Below are 16,636 nucleotides of genomic sequence, written 5' to 3'. Positions count from 1 at the left end.
TTTTTTTTTTTTTTTTGTATTTTTAGTAGAGATGGGGTTTCACCATGTTGACCAGGATGGTCTCGATCTCTTGACCTCGTGATCCACCCGCCTCGGCCTCCCAAAGTGTTGGGATTACAGGCGTGAGCCACCGCGCCCAGCCTCTTCTGTACTTCTTATCTCAGTGATGAATGGTCGTACTGTTCAACCAGCTACTCCAAGCCCGAAACCTGGGATTTCTTCGTTTGTTCACCCTTACTGCCCCATCCAAGCAATCATCAAGTCCTATCAGTCCTGTCTTCTAAATAGAGCATTTCTCAAATCCAGCCCCTCCTCTCTATCCCCTCTGGCATTCCGTTAGTTCAGGCTATCACCATCTCATGTGTGCATCACTGCAGCAGTCTGTTACTGGTCTCTTGGACCCACTATTGTCATTTTCAATTCTTTTCTGTTTTTTTTTTTGAGATGGAGTCTCACTCTGTTGCCCAAGCTGGAATGCAATCATGCCTCACTGCAGCCTCAACCTCCTGGGCTCAGGTGATCCTCCTACCTCAGCCTCCAGGGTAGCTGGGACTACAGGCATGTGCCACCATGCCCAGCTATTTTTTTTTTTTTTTTAATAGAGACAGGGTTTCCCTATGTTGCCCAGGCTGGTCTCGAACTCCTGGGCTCACATATCCTCCCACCTCAGGCTTCCAAAGTGCTAGGATTACAGGTGTGAGCCACCACATCCAGCCTCCAATTCTCCATTTTTTTTTTTTTTTTGAGATGGAGTCTCACTGTCACTCAGGCTAGAGTGCAGTGGCACGATCTCAACTCACTGCAACATCTGCCTCCTGGGTTCAAGCGATTCTTCTGCCTCAGCCTCCCAAATAGCTGGGATTATAGGTGCACGCCACCACACCCACCTAATTTTTGTATTTTCAGTAGAGATGGGGTTTCCCCGTGTTGGCCAGGCTGGTCTCAAACTCCTGACCTCAAGTGATCCACCCACCTCGGCCTCCCAAAGTGCTAGGATTACAGGTGTGAGTCACTGTGCCCGGCTTCATTCTTTTATACTACAGTCAGAACACATTTCTAAGATTCTAATTCAGACCACTGACTCCTTTGTTGACTTTTTACCACCTATAGGATAAAATCTAAGATCCTTAGAATAATATGTAAGGCCCTTCATGACAACTTTTCCAGCATGAAAAGTGTCACTCACCCCAATCATACTGACTGCACTCCTTCGCTCTTTTTGTTTTTGAGATAAAGTCTCACTCTGTCACCCAGGCTGGAGGGCAGTGGCATGACCTCTGCTCACTGCAACCTCTGCCTCCCAAGTTCAAGCGATTCTCCTGCCTCAGCCTCCTGAGTAGCTAGGATTACAGGTGTCCGCCACCATGTGCAGCTAATTTTTGTAGTTTTAGTAGAGATGGCATTTCACCATTTTGGTCAGGATGGTCCCCCGACCTCGTGATCCACCTGCCTGGGCCTCCCAAAGTGCTGGGATTACAGGCATGAGCCAGTGCATCTGGCCCGCTCTTTTTTGTACTCCCATTATCCCCTCTAAAGACTATTCATTTATTTGCATATTTATTGATACTTAGTATATGCCAGACACTCAGGATACATTAGTGAACCAAACAGACAAAAGTCCCTGTTCCTATAAAGCTGAAGATCTAATTGCAGGGGAAGAGTAGAGAAAGAAAGAAAATAAATAAGCAAATAATGCCAAATACTAAGAGGAGGTGAGTGCTCTGGATAAAATAAAAGCAGGGGAAACATACAGGGAGTATCTGGAGGATGCGGAAGTGTTTATTAGGGTAATCAGAGAAGACCTCACCAAGAAGATAACTTTTGAGTGGAGATCTGAAGGAAGTGAGGAAGCGAGTTGTAGATATCTTCAAAGGCCGGGAGACAAGAGCATGTCTGGGGTGTTAGAGAGGCAATGAGGAGGCTAATGTGGTGGCAATGGAATGAACAAAATAGAGAGTGAAGGGATATGACTTCAGAAAGGAAATGATGGCCAGATTGTATAAGGCTGGTAGGCCACACAGTAAACGTTTTGGCTTTTTTTTTTTTTTTTTTTGAGATGGAGTTTTGCTCTTGTTACCTAGGCTGGAGTGCAATGGCACAATCTTGGCTCACTGCAACCTCTGCCTCCCGGGTTCAAGCAATTCTCCTGCCTTAGCCTCCTGAGTACCTGGAATTACAGGAGTGTGCCACCATGCCCGGCTAATTTTTGTATTTTTAGTAGAGATGGCGTTTCACCATGTTGGCCAGGCTGGTCTCGAACTCCTGACATCAGGTGATCTACCCGCCTCAGCCTCCCAAAGTGTTGGGATCATAGGCATGAGCCACCATGCCCGACCTGCATTTTGGCTTTTACTGAGTGAGAAGACAGGTTGCTGGTGGGGGTGGGGGGTTATGAATAGAAGAGTAGCATGACCTAATTTATATTTTCACATGATCACTTTGGCTGCTGTGTTGAAAAAGACTCAAGGATGGAGGAAAAAGTAGGATGGAGACTGGTTAAGAGATTACTAGAGTAATTCAGGCAAGAGATGATGGTAGCTTAGACTGGGATGCTACTTGTGGAGTGGTGAGCAGTGGTCAGACTCGATATATTCTGAAGGTGGAGTCAACACTGGATGAGGGTGTGAGAGGGGAGTCAAGGATGGCTTTATTTAAAATTTTTTCTTTTGTTTTTCTTTTGTCATCCTATGTAAGAAGTTAAAGGATGGCTCTAATGTTTCTGGTCTGAGCAACGGGATAGACGGAAGTGCCATTAACTGAGATGGGGAATGCTATGGGAGAAGCAGGTTGGCTTTTTGTTTTTGTTTTTTGAGGGTGGGCGGAAGCATCAGGAGTTCAACTGTGCAATGCCTGTTAGCCATTCAAATGGAGATGGGGAGTTGGCTACAGAAGTCTGGAGTTGAGGGGAGAGGTCAGGGCTGGAGACATAATTTGGGAGTCGTCAGTACACAGATGGTATTTAAAGCCAGGAGACCAGATGAGATCACTTAGGGCTTGAGCCTGGGGATACTTCCACATGTAGGGGTCAAGGAAATAGGAGGCACAGCAAAGACTGTGAATGAGTAGTAGGTGAAGAAGGAAAAGGAAAGTGTGGCATCCAGGAAGCCGAGTGAAGGTGTTATGTCAAGGAGGAGGGAGCTGCTGAGGGCCCAGTAAGATGAGGACTCAGAATTGACCACTGGATCTAGACACATGGAGGTCACCAGTTATCATAAAAAGAAGTTTTGGCTGGGTGTGGTGGTTCACATGTGCAATCCCAGCACTTTGGGAGGCTGTGGCAGGAGGATTGCTTGAGCCCAGGAGTTCAAGACCAGCCTGAGCAACATAGTGGGACTCCCATCTCTGCAAAAAATATATAAATTAGCTGGGTGTGGTGGTGCACACCTATAGTCCCAGTTACTTGGGGGGCTGAGGTGGGAGGCTTGCTTGAGCCCTCAAGGTTGGGGCTGCAATGAGCCATGATTGTGCCACTGTACTCCAGCCTGGGTGATAGAGTGAGTCCCTGTCTCAAAAAATAAAAGAGAAGTTTACTGGGTGGTGGAGCAAATGTCTAACTGGAAGATTTAAGATAGAATGGGGCTGGGCATGGTGGCTCACGTCTGTAATCCCAGCACTTTGGGAGGACAAGGTGGGTGGATCACTTCAGGTCAGGAGTTTGAGACCAGCCTGGCCAACGTGGTAAAACCCCGTCTCTACTAAAAATACAAAAATTAGCCAGGCATGGTGGTGGGCGCCTGTAATCCCAGCTACTTGGGAGGCTGAGGCACTAGAACAGCTTGAATCCAGGAAGCGGAGGTTGCAGTGAGCTGAGATAGCCCCACTGCACTCCAGCCTGAGCGACAGAGAGAGATTGTCTCTCAAAAAAAAAAAAAAAAAAAAAAAAAAAGAGAGAATGAGAAGAGAAAGATTGGAGATGGTTAATATAGACAATCTTTCAAAGAGGCTTCTTTCACAATTGTATTGTAATCATGTTCAATTTACATATTGGCTTCTGCTAGTGTGCTGTGAACTCTGTGAGGACTAGGTCTTGTTAATTTCTGTATCTCTAGTGCCTTAACCAGCAGCTGACACATGATCGGTGCTCAATGAATGGTTTGCTGAATGAGTACATAAAATGCTCACTATAAGAGTGGGCTGGAAATTTTAAAGCATTTTCATATAATTTTATTCATGAGTTATAAAAATGAGAGGTCAAGACATACAGTGTAATGTAGAATCTTTGCAGAAAACAAATATCAAAATTCATTTCATTTCTCTCTTCACAAGACATTTTGATGGTTCTATTTTACTAAGATGTAATGGCATAGTACAAAATATCACACATGTATTGCATATTACTACTGCCAGTACCAATACTGACATTTATTGACTGCCTATGTGTCTGTTGTTACAGCTGAGGAAACTGAGGCTCAGGGACAGGTTAAGTGATTTGACCAAGGTCAGACAGCAGGTAATGAACAGATTTTATTCTGTTTTATATTCTAGTTAGTTGTTTCCAGTCTCTTTCCCTCAGGAGATTATGAGACCTGTGATGCCTAGGACCACGTTTTACTTAGCTTTTCTCTCTTCCACTCTGCTTAAAAATCGGTAGAAGAATGAATTACAATCAGAGAAGCAGTGTGAAAACTAGATTTTACTGATTCAAATCAGGCTTTCTGGACTCTTTTTTTTTTTTTTTTTTTTTTTTTTTGAGATGGAGTTTCACTCTGTCATTCAGGCTAGAGAGCAGTGGTGTGATCTTGGCTCACTGCAACCTCTGCCTCCCAGGTTCAAGCAATTCTCTTGCCTCAGCCTCCAGAGTAGCTGGTATTGCAGGTGCACGCCACCACACCCAGCTATTTTTTATACTTTTAGTAGAGATGGGGTTTTGCCATGTTGGCCAGGCTGGTCTCAAACTCCTGACCTCAGGTGATCCTCCTGCCTTGGCCTCCCAAAGTGCTGGGATTACAGGCGTGAGCCACCTCTTTGTTGCCCCTGACCATGAAAGCTGGCTCTTTCTTGCTCTCCTTCTGATGACTAGATCTTGAAGGCCTTGATTACTTTAGGCTCCAATAATGCAGCTCCCTAAACCAGAGACCCAAATCTGAAAGGGACCCTAAGATCTTCCTGTTCAATTATTCATTTTACAAATGAAAACCTACCACCTGGAGAAGCAGAGCAACTTAACCAAAGCCCCCAGCTGGTGCGTAGCAGAGGCAGGCCTAGAAGCCAGATGCTCTGCCTACTGGGCCACTGCAATCTGCACTCCAGGATCCTGCCTCCTGGTGACTCTGACCTTGGCCTCCAGGCTCCAAGGCTTCGCACTACAACTTATGCTGCACCTGACAGCCACCTAACTCATGCCCTTGCGGGACACCCCACCCCATTACTGTTGCTGCACAACCCTGGCAATGCCAGTCATCATCTTGTCCAAGTTAGACTTTAGCTTCTCTCATGACCCCCAACTATAAGGACATTCAATGCAACATATAGTAAAAGGTCACTGATTCCAACTGTGGGAATGTATGGGGGTGGGGGGAGTCAGCCTCAATGAGTGAAATCTAAATTATGAAATTTTGGAAAGACATTCCATTTTATTATATATGACTGGAACTAGATTAATGAAGGGCAACCTAATAAAGACACTTTTCAGGCCTTACTTTCATGCATGGCTGAGTGATCTGTGGAAGGCAAGATAGAGCACGAATGTTCTGTATGTGGGGTTTACCATCACAGACCTGGATTGGAATCCTTGTCTCTTTTACTCACTAGTTATTTGATCCTAAGCAAGTTCCTTAACTTTTGTTTTTGAGACAGAGTCTTACTCTCTCACCCAGGCTGGAGTGCAGTGGCGTGATCTTGGCTCACTGCAACCTCTGCCTCCAACCGATTCTTATTCCTCAGCCTCCTGAGTAGCTGGGATTACAGGCACACATCACCATGCCTGATTAATTTTTGTATTTTTAGTAGAGACGGGGTTTTGCCATGTTGGCCAGGCTAGTCTCGAACTCCTGACCTCAAGTGATCCACCTGTCTCAGTCTCCCAAAGTGCCGGGATTACAGGCATGAGCCAACTCGCACGGCGACCTCCTTAACTTCTCTGAGCTTCAATTTCCTTATTTCAAAAAGGGGAGTGATAATACCTAGCTCTTAGAGTTGCTGTGAAAATTAAATGAGACAACGAAGAGTGCCAGCAACATTATAAGTGTCAATAATGTTAGCCATTATTAGTAATAAATAGGTATTTCAGTAGGCTTTAAAAGCAGCTTCTTTTGGTAAAGAATTTAAATATCCCTATAATTATGCCATTTATATGACTAATTTGCTAACTAAGCCCTGGGTTATTAGAATTTTAGGTTAGTGGCATAAAAATTGATGAGGTTTCACAATTCTTTATTTTTTATTGGATTGTTGTATCTTTCCATATTAATCCAGCTCAAAGGATCAATATTCTATGTTTTAAAAATATAGCATGGCTGGGCATGGTGGCTCATGCCTGTAATCCCAGCACTGTGGGAGGCTGAGGCTGGAAGATCGCTTGATCCCAGGAATTCAAGACCAGCCTGGGCAACATGATGAGACCTCATTTCTATAACAGAAAAAAAAAAAATTAGCCAGGCATGGTGGCATATACCTGTAGTCCCAGCTATTCAGGAGGAAGTAGCTCCTGAGGCAGGAGGGTTGAATGAGCCCAGGAGACTGAAGCTGCAATGAGCCAAGATTACACCGCTGAACTCCAGCCTGGGCAATAGGGCAAGACCCTGTCTCAAAAAATAAAAATAAAAATAGAGTTCTCCATCAAGGTAAAAGGTGAAACTTTGGAGTTAGGCCTTCTCTTTAAGGTGTATTGACACGCAAACACAGATGATTGTGAGAAATAGAACATGAAATGGACAAGCTAAGTCTCCCAGCTTGGTTACAGTAGGCAAAATGGCTAGGGGTCTTCGGTGGATGTCTTACTTTGAAGTGTTTCCTTTAGCATTGTTCGAACTCAACCTTTCCTTCTTACCCTATCAGTAAAGAACTGTTACCAAAGGGATAGTAAGCCTCCTTTTCCCTTACAAAGAAATGGCCTAATCACAAGACTTCAAGTTCCTCCTGGTAATGTAAGACTGAAATACTGAAAAGAGGAAATTATGTTTATGCAAGAAAGTAACCTTATTTTGCTACCAAATAAGGTGATTGATTTATCACCTGCCAGTTTCCGGTAAGAATTGTAAAAAGCCCCAAGTTATGAGTCAAGTAATCATTCTGTAATCTGGTGCTCCCCACAACTAAAACAAAAAGACACTAGGTAACATGAATTATATAACAGGTCAATTACAAACAACTTGTGATTAATCAAGGGCCATCTATATCCAGTCTTAGGACCTTGACTGTCTTCCTTAATTTCTGGACTTCACTCTACCTGCAATGCCAACGCATCAGTATTCATGTGGATCATTGTAGCAGTTTCCTTAGCAATCCTGCCTTCTCCCACTGAAAGTCCATTCTTGTACAGTGATTATTTTTTTTGAGATGGAGTCTTGCTCTTTCACCCAGGCTGCAGTACAGTGGTGCAATCTCAGTTCACTGCAACCTCCACCTCCTGGGTTCAAATGATTCTCCTGCCTCAGTCTCCTGAGTAGCTGGGATTATAGGCATGCGCCACCATGCCCTGTAATTTTTTGTATTTTAGTAGAGACAGGGTTTCACCATGTTGCCCAGCTGGTCTCGAACTCCTGACCTCAGGTGATATGCCCGCCTTGGCCTCCCAAAGTGTTGGGATTACAGGCATGAGCCACTGTGCCCAGCCACATATAGTGATTTTTTTTAATCAGATTTTTTTTTTTTTTTTGCTAACCTGCTTAAAACATTTTAATGACTTTATATCACACTTAGAATGAAATCTAAATTTCTTACTGGAGCCTACAAGCCATAGTGCTAATATGGTGGTAAAGTTTAACAACTGGTTCTCCGGGGGAAGATAAAAAAAAAGGTCTGAGTTGTAGCATTTACCAATTTCAACAGCGTCAGTCCTTCCACTATGGCTGATATCAGGCTACCAAATGTGAAGTCAACCAGCTCCCAAATTGCCTGAAATGTAATAGTCAGTTCTTCTGAGCCAGTAGGAAGTGGCTCCAGCATGCTACTTGTAGGCTACAAGGTCTTATATGATCTGCTCTGCCCACTTATTTTTCTCTTTTTTAAAAAATTTTAAATATGTTTTAGGTCGGGTGCAGTGGGGTGGTTCACGCCTGTAATCCCAGCACTTTGGGAGGCTGAGGTGGGCGGATCACTTGAGGTTGGGAGTTCGAGACTAGCCTGGCCAATATGGTGAAACCCCGTCTCTACTAAAGATACAGACATTAGCCAGGTGTGGTGGCGCATGCCTGTAGTCCATAGTCCCACCTACTTGGGAGGCTGAGGCATGAGAATTGCTTGAACCTGGGAAGCGGAGGTTGCAGTGAGCCAAGATCACACCACTGCACTCCAGCCTGGTCATTGCAGCGAGACTCTGTCTCAAAAAAAAAAAAAATTTTTTTTTTTTTTTTTAACAGAGATGTGGTATCACTATGTTGCCCAGGCTGGAGTGGGCAACATGGGCTATTCACAGGTGCCGTCCCGTTACTGATCAGCATGGGAGTTTTGATCTGCTAGGTTTCCACTCTGGGCCAGTTCACCCCACCTTTGGCAACCTAGTGGTCTCCTGCACCCAAGAGGTCACCATAGTGATAATGAATTTAATATGGACATCTGATAGCTAATCAGATGCAGTATTGTACAGCCCAGAACTCTCGGGCTCAAGTGATCCTCTTGCCTCAGCCTTCCTAGTAGCTGGGACCACAGGCATGCACCACCATGCCCGATCTGCCCACTTTTTCAACTTTATCTTGGGTCACTGTTAGCAACGCAATGGTAGCATCTGATGAGTTTGGAAGGGTACTTGACTACAATGTGGAGCAAAGTCACGAAACCCTTCAACTGTGCTGGCCTTCTTTCTCTTCTCCTCTGCTTGATGATTTCTATCTGTATCTCTCCTCTGAGCCACAGGATCATGTAATCAACTACCTACTCGACTCAAAACCTGAGTCGCCTCGCCTCGCCCTTGCCCTCACCCTGCCTCGCCCCCTGCACCTCACAGCAAGCCAGGGTTCCTCTTCTTTCCCCGACTAACTCTTCAGCATCTCATCTGCTGCTCCAGGCTGAGGGACTAGCGGACATCTTGGTCGTTTCAGTGGTGTGGCCAGTCGTGGCAGGCCGGGCTTCAGCGTCCAGTCAGGGCAGTGTGCAGACCAAATGGGCACTTGGGTGGGAGACACAGAGGAGTGTGCCTGGGGCTTGTTGGGACCATGCTGCCCCCACCCCCACTTTCACTGGGGCTCTAAGCTCTGGAAAGTGATTACACAGAGGGTGCTCAGGAAACCCGCATGCAGCTCTCAGCACTGGGCGGGTGATTGCTGGCTTGTCCCGAATGGGGACGCAGGGCAGCCTCCCCCACTCAGCAAGAATGCAGACACCGTGTGAGGGGACAGCAGCTCTTGGTGCAATGTCAGAGACCAATCCTGGCTCTGACCTTGGACGGCTATAGAGGGAGGACCTAAGGCTGGGTGGCGCGGCTCGTGAATCCACTTAGAATTTTTGGCTTGTGTCACACATGGGTGTCATAGCACACATTTACTTTGCATTTTCCCCGTCCTTCCTGTCACCTGGCATTTGGGGAGGAAGATGGAGAGAGCTTCAGAGCATCTGTCCCCTTGCTCTCCTGCTTCTACCGCCTTAGTTTTGCCTCCTCCTGGAGACGGGGCACTGCTGCGGCCCAGAGTTTTCTGCACAATATGTCTGTCCTTGTCACAGTGGACAGAGGGTGACATCATAGGAGCAGCTCGCTGGCCAGAAGGGGTTGGGGGAGTCCCTGTGCCTCAGCTCCTGCTGCTCCTAGGGAAACGAGGCCTGGGTCAAACCAGCATCTCCTTGGTAAAGACCCCCACAGGGCATCAGGCATTCTGGATACACACCCACAACTTTACAGCAGGCCAGCTGCAGCATCTTGTCATCAAGAGTCATCTCAGCTGTGCTCCCCACTCGTCCTTTCCTGTGAGAAGCCACTGCTTTGGGGGTGCTGGCTAGAAAAAGTAGGGAGGCGAGGCTGGGCAGGGCGGGGTGGCTTATGTGAGTAAACAGCCGTCTTTTCTTTTGAGGCCTTCGCAGATTGGATGAGGCCGAGGCACGTGTGTGTGTGTGTGTGTGTGTGTGTGTGTGTGTGTGTGTGTCTTTACGGAACACTCAAGTTTATTCACTTTATTTATACATTTAAAAATTCTAAAGTATTTACTTGCTTTGACAAAGAAATTAAAAATATAGGAGCACTGACTGACTCCTCTTTAGGAGAAAAGTGTTACATGTACAGCTACGGAGAGTTACGGCTCCTCCTTTAACATAAGAAAATATTAATAAAAAAGTGCTTCATTGATCAAAAAAGGGCTAGGAGCGGCAACCATTTATTCACACTGTACATCAGACCCAAGAAACCCGTATCATAACCTCTTGGCGCCTGTCACTAGGAACTGCACAATCTTCAATTAGACTAACTTTTCCCTACCTGCACGACTAGATGACACAGATTGTGGAAAAGAATACACCCTGTTTCACCACACTCAAACTCTGAGCAACCTGTTGCCGCTGGAAGTTAGATATGCGCTCAGATGTTCTGGGCTTTGCCTGGACTGACAGTACCAGGGAAGCCTTCTGGGCCATGCCTTAACCACAGCCAGGCACGCACAGGAGCTGCCTTCCTGAGATACAGCGTTCCCTTGTGTTTGGTAGCAGGTCAGGGAACTGCTACCAAAGGAGAAGAGGAATAGAGGGCAGGGCCAGAGCTTAAGAGTTCCCTGACCTTATCCCTAGCCCTCACCATGATCCACCCTGTCACCAGTTAGCAGCTTTCGGCAGAGCGAAGCACGGCCTCCCCAAAGAGGGAGGGCAGGCATAAAACATGGATGCCAAGATTACAAAGCACAAACCTAACTCTTCTCCAGCCTTTCCCATGCCCACCTCGACCACAAATATTCTTGATTTAAGGCTGTTTTTGGACCCTATCAAAGCTCACTGAGGAAAGGTACCCCGAATCTCCTCCAGGCCATGTCACTTCTCTAAGTGGCTCTTCACTGCTGGCCAGCAGCCAGACAAGTGCCCACTCAGACAGCCAGGAGTGGGGAAGAGGGACTGTTCAGCCCTTCTTCCTGTTCCAAGAAGAGGGAGGAGGAAGGCTGATTGTACAGGGACCTGCTTCCCTTTCCAGGGGCTTGTAACTCGAAAGGCTGATTCTACCCCTTAAAGGGAAGATCCATGATTGGTTTGGCCGGGGAATGGGGGATTTCTGGAACCCTGAGTCTGGATTTCCCTGTGCTGGCTGAGGAAGAGATTGTTAAGGGACTCAGGTGTGCCTGGGCTCAGGGCAGGCTTTGGCCTTGAGTGGATAATCATTTTGGCCAGTCTGTATTCATGCCTGGGGGTAGGAAGTGCTACACAGCCTGGCCCAGGGAAGCAGCCCCCTGAAAGCAAAGGGAGCCCAAGACAATCTGGGTCAAGTTAAAAATGGAATCCCACGGGGGATAACATGACCGCCAACTACTCCTAGCCCCTTGCCTCCTCAAAGGAGCATATACTTTCCTTTCCCAAAGAGGGATCTAAGGTCTCACCTTGCCTCACCTCCTGAGTAGCTGAGATTACAGCTGACCTCCACCACATCCAGCTAAGTTTTACATTTTTATTACAGATGGGGTTTCACCATGTTGTCCAGGCTGGTCTCAAACTCCTGACCTCAGGTGATCTGTCCACCTGGGCCTCCCAAAGTGCTGGGATTAAAGGCGACTGAGGGCTTTCTATGTACTATCTCATTTAATCCTCACAAAAGCCTCATGAAAGAGGTAGTATTATCATATTAGCTTGATTAAATAGATGACAAAATGGAGTCTGTGAGAGGATAAACACCAGTCTCTAAAATTACAGACCATGATAAAACACATCAACTTGAATCTGGGTCTGTTTGACTCAGAGCCAAGCTGCACCCCACTAAGGTACACTGTCTCCTGATGCTCAGGACTGAAAATACTCTCTTTGCCTTTTACAGACTTGTTACTACACATCATTGGTGGATGTGGCTGCCACAGCATGTATACTGCATGAGTTCTTTATCCCGAGACAGGAGTCTGTGGTGTGGTATGAATAAGTGCCTCTACAAGTGTCCTACTAAGTGGGTGTCCAGAACACAAAGGCAAGTATGGGTTGCTGGTTGCTCCCAAAGGGCAAAGGAATGACAAGGCCAGATTCCAGTACTTCTTAACCCTAAGCTGCATTAGGCTGACCACGGAAGCTTTTAAAAATCCTCAGCGACTGGGATCCACCCCTAGAGACTGCAATTTAACTGAACTGGGGTGAGGCCTGGACATTAACACTTTTTTTTTTTGAGATGGAGTTTCACTATTGTTGCCCAGGCTGGAGTGCAACGGCACCATCTTGGCTCACCACAACCTCCGCCTCCCAGGTTCAAGTGATTCTCTTGCCTCAGCCTCCTAAGTAGCTGGGATTACAGGCATGTACCACCACGCCCAGCTAATTTTTGTATTTTTAGTAGAGATGGGGTTTCACATGTTGGTCAGGCTGGTCTCGAACTCCTGACCCCAGGTGATCCACCCACCTTGGCCTCCCAAACTGCTGGGATTACAGGCATGAGCCACTGCGCCCAGCTGACATTAGCACTTTTCATGAGCTTCCCAGCTGATTCTGATGTGCAGCCAGGGTTGAGAGCCACTGATGTGGACCTTCCATGGCACAAGGCAGCTCTGGGCTCAAACCTGAGTCCATCAGCCCGCTGCTGAAACTGAGAGTGCCTGGGGGAGAAAGCACATGGGTCCTGAAGCTAGACTGTTTGGACCAAGTCCCCGCTTTGCCACTCACTAGCTCTGTGATGGCTGGCAAGTGCCTTTACCTTCTGGAGCTTCAATTTCCTCATCTGTAAAATGGGGTAATAAATAATACCTACCTTATAGAACTGCTGTCAAAATGAAATGATTTAACACATGTAAACTGGTTAGAACAGTATTTGACATACAGCAAGCGCTAAAGAATTAACAACCATTATTGTTATTATTATTTAAATTTACAAGAAAAACAAGTGTACTGAAGACCAAACCAACCTACTAGATTGGAATGGCCATTCATCCAAACTTTATCTTACATGAAACATATCAGGCAGCTTGTCAAAAGAACCAGAACTTAACTCCTCCTACACAAACCCAGGCAACTATCCCATAGCTGTCTAGTCTAGACCCACAGCTCCTGGGAAGAGCACACTGGATTCTGCAGCCTGGCATCATCTGAAACAATCAGAGCAGCCCGGCCTGACTTTGTCACTATCTGTATAACCCTGGTCAAGTCATTTAGGTCCTTGAACTTTCGTTTCCTCACATGTCAAATGGGACTGAAACAAAATGACTTTGAAGACCCTTTCCAGATCCTGTAATCCATGCTGCTGGCTGGAATCCGTGCTCCATCCTTCCTCCAGGACTTCAAACTTGCCATTTCCTCAGCCTTGCTAAGTCTATCTTATTGATCAGGATAAACATCATTTCCCCAGGGAAGTCTTCTGAGACCCCCCCCCACACGAAGTCAGGAGCCTACTGAATACTTTCAGTCAACCTGTACTTCTCCTTCACGGCACTTAACACAGTTTATAATGATTGACTGTATAATTATTTCTTTCATGTGTACTCCTGCCCCCATCTGCTCCATCTCCTAGACTGTAAATACTGTGGGGGCAGCAGCCACATTTGTTATGTTTATGGTTTTGGCCTCAAAGCTTACCTGGTGCACAGTAGAGGTGCTTACTACATATTAAAGGAAAGAAAGAACAAATGCCCAGTAGATACAAATAAAGAACAAAGACTTAGAAGCAAAGCACTTGAGCCAGGTGCGGCAGCTCACGCCTGTAATCTCAGCACTTCAGGAGGCTGAGTCAGATAGATCACCTGAGGTCAGGAGTTTGAGACCAGCCTGGCTAACATGGTGAAACCCCATCTCTACTAAAAAAATACAAAAGTTAGCCGGGCATGGTGGCAGGCATCTGTAATCCCTGCTACTTAGGAGGCTGAGGCAGGAGAATTGCTTGAACCCGGGAGGGAGAGGTTGTAGTGGGCGGAGATTGTGCCACTGCACTCCAGCCTGGGTGACAGAGCAAGACTCCATCTCAAAAAGAAAAAAAAAAAAAAAAAAAAAGCAAAGTGTTTGTTTATTCCTGTGATAAACTCCTCAGAGGTGCTCCAACAGAGGCAATATTTTGGTTGTTCAATCTTTCCATGAGTACTGAAATAACTGAACAATGTTTATCAAGATGTAAAACACATATGCCCTTTGACCAAAGCAAAAATCCTAGGAATTTATCCCAGCGGTCCCTAACTTTTTTGGCACCAGGGACCTGTTTCGTGGAGGACCATTTTTCCACAGACAGGGGTTTGGGGGAATGGTTTTGGGATAAAATTGTTCCACCTCAGATAATCAGGAATTACATTCTCATAAGGAGTGTGCAACCCAGGTCCCTTGCACCCACAGTTCACAATAGGGCTTGCACTCCTATGAGAATCTAATGCTGCCACTGATTTGACTGGAAGTGGGGCTCAGGCCATAATGCTCACTTCGGGCTGTGTGGCCCAGCCTGGTTCCTAACAGGACATGGACCAGGGGTTGGAGACCCCTGATTTATCCTACAGATCTATTTGCATGTGCATGAAACATGTATGTTACAAGGAGATTTGTTACAGCACTGTTAGTACTAGCAGAATACTGGAAATAATCTACATGTCCACCAACTGGGGACTAGTTAAATAAATAACGTATCATACTGTGGAATACCATGTTATTAATGAAAAATATGGCTGGGTGCAGTGGCTCACGCCTGTAATCCCAGCACTTTGGGAGTTCAAGACCAGCCTGACCAACATGGAGAAACCCCGTCTCTAACAAAAATACAAAAAATCAGCTGGGCGTGGTGGCGCATGCCTGTAGTCCCAGCTACCTGGGAGGCTGAGGCAGGAGAATCGCTTGAAAATGGAAGATGGAGGTTGCCGTGAGCCAAGATCGCACCATTGCACTCCAGCCTGGGCAACAACAGCAAAACTCCATCTCAATAAACAAACAAACAAACAAACAAACAAATAAATGAAAAATATGGGCAGCTCTATCAGGACAGATGTTGTATCATTTCCAAGATATATATTTTTTTCTTTTTTTTTTGAGATGGAGTTTCACTCTTGTCACCCGGGCTGGAGTGCAATGGCATGATCTTGGCTCACTTCAACCTCTATCTCCCAGGCTCAAGCGATTCTCCTGCCTCCACCTCCCAAGTAGCTAGAATTACAGGTGCCCACTACCACACGCGGGTAATTTTTGTATTTTTAGTAGAGATGGGGTTTCACCATGTTAGCCAAGCTGGTCTTGAACTCCTGAACTCAAGTGATCCACCTGCCTCCGCCTTCCAAAGTGCTGGGATTACAGGCATGAGCCACCACGCCCAGCCAAGATACATTTTCAGGTGGAAAAAAACAGGGCACAGAAGAGTGTGTGTAGTGTGCTGTTGCTGACCTAAAAACAGAACATAAATATACAAGTTTATGTGGATCTTTGCATAGACCATCTTTGGAAAGATACAGGTAAGAAACTGCTAACAACAGTATTAACTCACAGGAGAGCTGGGTGGCTAAGGACAAAGGTTAGAAAGGCTTAGTTTTCAACATATACTCGTTGCACCTTTTGGATTCTATATCGTGTGCATGTGTTACCTACTCAAAAGAATACTTAATTTTTCTTTAATTTCATTTATGAATATGAGTGCAGTCCATTTATTAGAAAGGAGAGAACAGGCCGGGCGCGGTGGCTCAAGCCTGTAATCCCAGCACTTTGGGAGGCCGAGGCGGGCGGATCACGAGGTCAAGAGATCGAGACCATCCTGGTCAACACGGTGAAACCCCGTCTCTACTAAAAATACAAAAAATTAGCTGGGCATGGTGGTGCGTGCCTGTAATCCCAGCTACTCAGGAAGCTGAGGCAGGAGAATTGCCTGAACCCAGGAGGCGGAGGTTGCGGTGAGCCGAGATCGCGCCATTGCACTCCAGCCTGGGTAACAAGAGCGAAACTCCGTCCCAAAAAAAAAAAAAGAAAGGAGAGAACAGAGTAAGAAAAGGGAAAAAATTCATAGGGAAAAGAAAAGAGTCTTCGAGCCGGAGCACACAGGAAGGAGCTCAGAACCTTCTGCATGTTATCTGGAAACAACCTGTATCTTCTGTGGATGTGGAGGACATGACCTGATGACTAAGGTGTCGAATTCCCAAACCATCTGAGGACATATATGTGGGGGAGGTGGTGGTGGCAGGAGGCTTCAGTCTTTTGGCAAATCTCCAATAATCAGACAAAAAAAATGCCAATCATATTGGAGTAAATGGGCCTTTCTGTCCTGTGAACCACATGACCCATGTTTTTCTTGGCATAGTTGGGACCCAAATAGTTGTCCTCATACAGCTGGGAAGTGCCCGGGCTCTGCCTCGGGGACACTGGTACAAGTGGATGGAGGCAGCTGCCCGCCAGCACAGCAAGCCTACAAGCTCCCCTTGATCCCCTCCAGCGT

At 46.3% G+C, this 16,636-nt stretch overlaps 1 protein-coding gene and 1 long non-coding RNA gene across 2 annotated transcripts in view; one reads left to right on the top strand and one right to left on the bottom strand.

The window, feature by feature from the left end:
* The window catches only part of LOC116536608, a 17,253-nt gene extending 2,500 nt beyond the window's left edge, over nt 1-14,753 (top strand). The window contains exons 2-3 of the long non-coding RNA XR_004262725.1: nt 2,781-2,786; nt 14,406-14,753. This is a non-coding gene — a long non-coding RNA (uncharacterized LOC116536608). The remainder of the gene's footprint in view (nt 1-2,780; nt 2,787-14,405) is intronic.
* SLC25A43 (solute carrier family 25 member 43) overlaps nt 1-16,636 on the bottom strand; it is a 50,466-nt gene that overhangs the window by 5,276 nt on the left and 28,554 nt on the right. The window lies entirely within an intron of this gene.

This window comes from Sapajus apella, unplaced genomic scaffold (genome assembly GCF_009761245.1).
Source record: "Sapajus apella isolate SASKATOON/1434 unplaced genomic scaffold, GSC_monkey_1.0 scaffold102, whole genome shotgun sequence".
Taxonomy (NCBI): Eukaryota; Metazoa; Chordata; class Mammalia; order Primates; family Cebidae; genus Sapajus; species Sapajus apella.
Note: the sequence above shows the minus strand (reverse complement) of the source record. Positions and strands in the feature narration are given on the sequence as shown.